The 3291-nt window shown below is 50.0% G+C and overlaps 1 pseudogene; it reads left to right on the forward strand.

The window, feature by feature from the left end:
- The first annotated feature begins 498 nt into the window (after nucleotides 1–498).
- LOC102493191 (transcription factor BTF3 pseudogene) lies at nucleotides 499–1345 on the forward strand (annotated as a pseudogene).
- The last annotated feature ends 1946 nt before the right edge of the window (nucleotides 1346–3291 follow it).

Raw genomic sequence — 3291 nt, forward strand, 5'->3', positions numbered from 1 at the left:
CACCGTGGGATAGCCTGTCGCCACCTCTGGAGTCCCCGCGAACAAGACATTTACCAAATGTGGCCTCTTGACCTTGGACCTCCAAAACTATGAGCTAAATAAAACGATTTTTTATAAGTGACTCCATCTGCAGTACTCAGTTACTGAGAGAACAAACTGTAACACAGTGTGTGTTGGCAGCAGACCACCAGCCAGAACTCGGGTACCAGGTACCCAGAACATGCCCTTGCTAACATCTCACTGCGTTCAAGTCTTTATCAAGTACCTGGTACATGCCCAGCTGTGACCAGTGCACACACAGAAAGGCCTGACATCTCTCTCTCTCTGACTTGCTATGTTGCTCAAAATTTGAAAAGAATATAAAGTTAAAAAAAAAAAAAAAACTCCTCCCAGGCCAGTAGGTGTGGTAGTTAAGGCACTAGATCACACATGGCCACTCTGTGGTTCAAGTTCCTGACCCAGTAGCTTGAAGAATATGCCAGGCACATGTGGCGGCCTCCCTCTAGCTGCCATCTTGCGTCCCCGCGTGTGTGCGCCTAATCTCAGCTGGTCTGCCTGAGACCTCCTGAGCGCCAACCCTAGTCCCCCGCGCGGCCCCTTTTCCGTTCCGACAAGATGAAAGAAACTATCATGAACCAGGAAAAGCTCGCCAAGCTGCAGGCACAAGTGCGCATTGGTGGGAAAGGAACTGCTCGCAGAAAGAAGGTGGTTCATAGAACAGCTACAGCAGATGATAAGAAACTTCAGTTCTCCTTAAAGAAGTTAGGGGTAAACAATATCTCTGGTATTGAAGAGGTGAATATGTTTACAAACCAGGGAACAGTGATCCACTTTAACAACCCTAAAGTTCAGGCATCTCTGGCAGCGAATACTTTCACCATTATAGGCCATGCTGAGACAAAGCAGCTGACAGAAATGCTCCCCAGCATCTTAGACCAGCTTGGGCAGACAGTCTGACTAGTCTAAGGAGACTGGCTGAAGCTCTGCCCAAACAACCTGTGGATGGAAAAGCACCACTTGCTACTGGAGAGGAGGAAGATGATGATGAAGTTCCAGATCTCGTGGAGAATTTTGATGAGGCTTCCAAGAATGAGGCAAACTGAATTGAGTCAACTTCTGAAAGGGATAAACTTGACGAAGTTACTGGGAGCTGCTATTTTATATTATGACTGCTTTTTAAAATTCTGTTTTGTTTATGGATCTGATAAAATCTAGATCTCTAATATTTTTAAGCCTAAGCCCCTCGGGCACTGCAGCTCTTTTCAGTTTTTGCTTATACGCAGTTCATTCTTTGCAGCTAATTAAGCTGAAGAAGCCTGGGAATAAAGTTTGGAACAAAGGTTAATAAAGAAAAAAAAAAAAAAAGAATATGCCAGGCACATGTGCATGCCCACAATTCAGAGAAGAAAATGGAGAAGGGATTGCAGCATTGCCATCCCCCTTTGTGTGGTGATTTCTCACTTTCCCTCGCTGTCTCTGTCCAGTGAGTGTATGCACCCTATGGGAAAAAAAAATTCCTCACAACTCTGTTCCCTACAGTGCACACGTGTGTACTCACTCACATACACGTATGCATACCAGCCAACCACGCAGTTCCATTCCTTAGAGGCATCCCATGTTACCACTAACTAACCGCCAAAGACCAATGTCTCCCATTACAGACAACCTGACACATAGCCAGCTGGCCCAACTGCCTCAGGTCATGCAGAGGGACAGGTGAGGGCCCATCTAAATGGTTCATTGGATGTCTGCAGGTCTCCGGGCATGTTCCTCTGAAGTTCTCTCCAGCCTCTGTGTGTTTTCTCCCTTACCTTCTCAGCCCTCCTCATTTTTATCCTTCTCTCTCCCCTGCTTGTTTTTTTAAAAAATATTTCATTTTCTTAATTTATTTTAATTTGGGGTCCAGCAAGTGGCAGTAGTTGGGGTGCTGGAATTCCCACATGGCCAACCATGGTTCGAGTCCCTGATCTGGTGGCTTGCTTTCTCACTCTCCTTCTCTCCCCATCTTTCTCTGGCAAAACTCATGTGAAAAATAATAATCATAGTGAAAAATAATCATCATAATGGGGCCAGCAGATGGCGTGGTGGTTAAAGTGCTGGGCACTCCCACATGGCTGACCACGGTTCGAGTCTCAGACCTGGTGGCTTGCTTTCTCACTTTCCCCTCTCTCTCTGGTCAAATTTTAAAATAATAAAATAAATTAGTGGATAAATACATTTTAAAAAATAATAATCATAGTAAGTAAATACATCTTTTTAAAAATTCTATTTTAATTTGTTACGGAGCCCCTGCACTCAGCCAGACAGAAAGGAAAAGTGAGACAGCAAGGCACCATGTCTGGGACTGGGAGTGGCGCCCCAACCACTGCCACCTGCTGGCCCTGCTCTCTGATGTTTTAAGGACTTGTAAACTCTTAACCACCTGGAGTATTGCTGAATTTAAATCATGGGTGGATAGCCTTAAAGAAGTCAAGCTGAAGCCCAGACAGGCTTCTGAACACGCTGAGTTCTACACCGCCTTTGCTCAGACGGTTGCATTCGGCCTCTGCCCGCCTCCCTCCTGTCCTCCGCCCGCGGGCTCTCCATGTCACAGCCTGGGGGCTCTTCTATAAACACCTACCTGATCCGGAAACCTCCAGGAACCAAACTGGCCCAGCTGCCTGCCCCACGCTCCTATGACAGGCCAATCCTACCCTTGAGCCTTGGACATGCTGCGCCCAGTGCCCTGGCCTGGCTACAGGCTGCTTGTCCTCGTATCTTGCCTATTCTTGATGTCCCAACCTCAGGCGCTGTTTCTTCAAGTCCAACGTGTCTTCCCCGATAGACCTCGAGCTCTGTGGGAACGGCCCCCCGGCATGTCTTGTTCTCTGCGCGTCCCCAGTGCCTAGCCCTATGCCCACTCCCCGCCGCCCAGAGGCTCAATGCTTGGAAAGATGAAGGGGTGAGTGCTCGGGCACAGAAGAGGCTGCAGCTACACGTCGTGTGTGGGCAGCAGCCGAGTCCTGCAGGGACGCCGGGCTGCGTGCCGCGGGCGGCCGGGGGAGACCACGCAGGGACGCCGGCCCGGGCACCTGTGCACACCTGAGCCGGCCCTGAGCGGACAATGGGGCACTCAGCCCCTCCACCCCACACTGCAGAGACTCGGAAGGGGTCACAGCCCCAGAAGCCTGCCGTGGCCCACACTTGGGTATTCTCAGCACAGCAGGGACGACAAGGAAACGACACCGCGGCGCGCGAGCCAGCCCGTAAGCGAACCGGGGGAGGGGCCGGCGGTGGAGGGCCCTGGGCCCA

This window comes from Tupaia chinensis, unplaced genomic scaffold, assembly GCF_000334495.1.
Source record: "Tupaia chinensis unplaced genomic scaffold, TupChi_1.0 Scaffold000671_1, whole genome shotgun sequence".
Classification (NCBI taxonomy): Eukaryota; Metazoa; Chordata; class Mammalia; order Scandentia; family Tupaiidae; genus Tupaia; species Tupaia belangeri.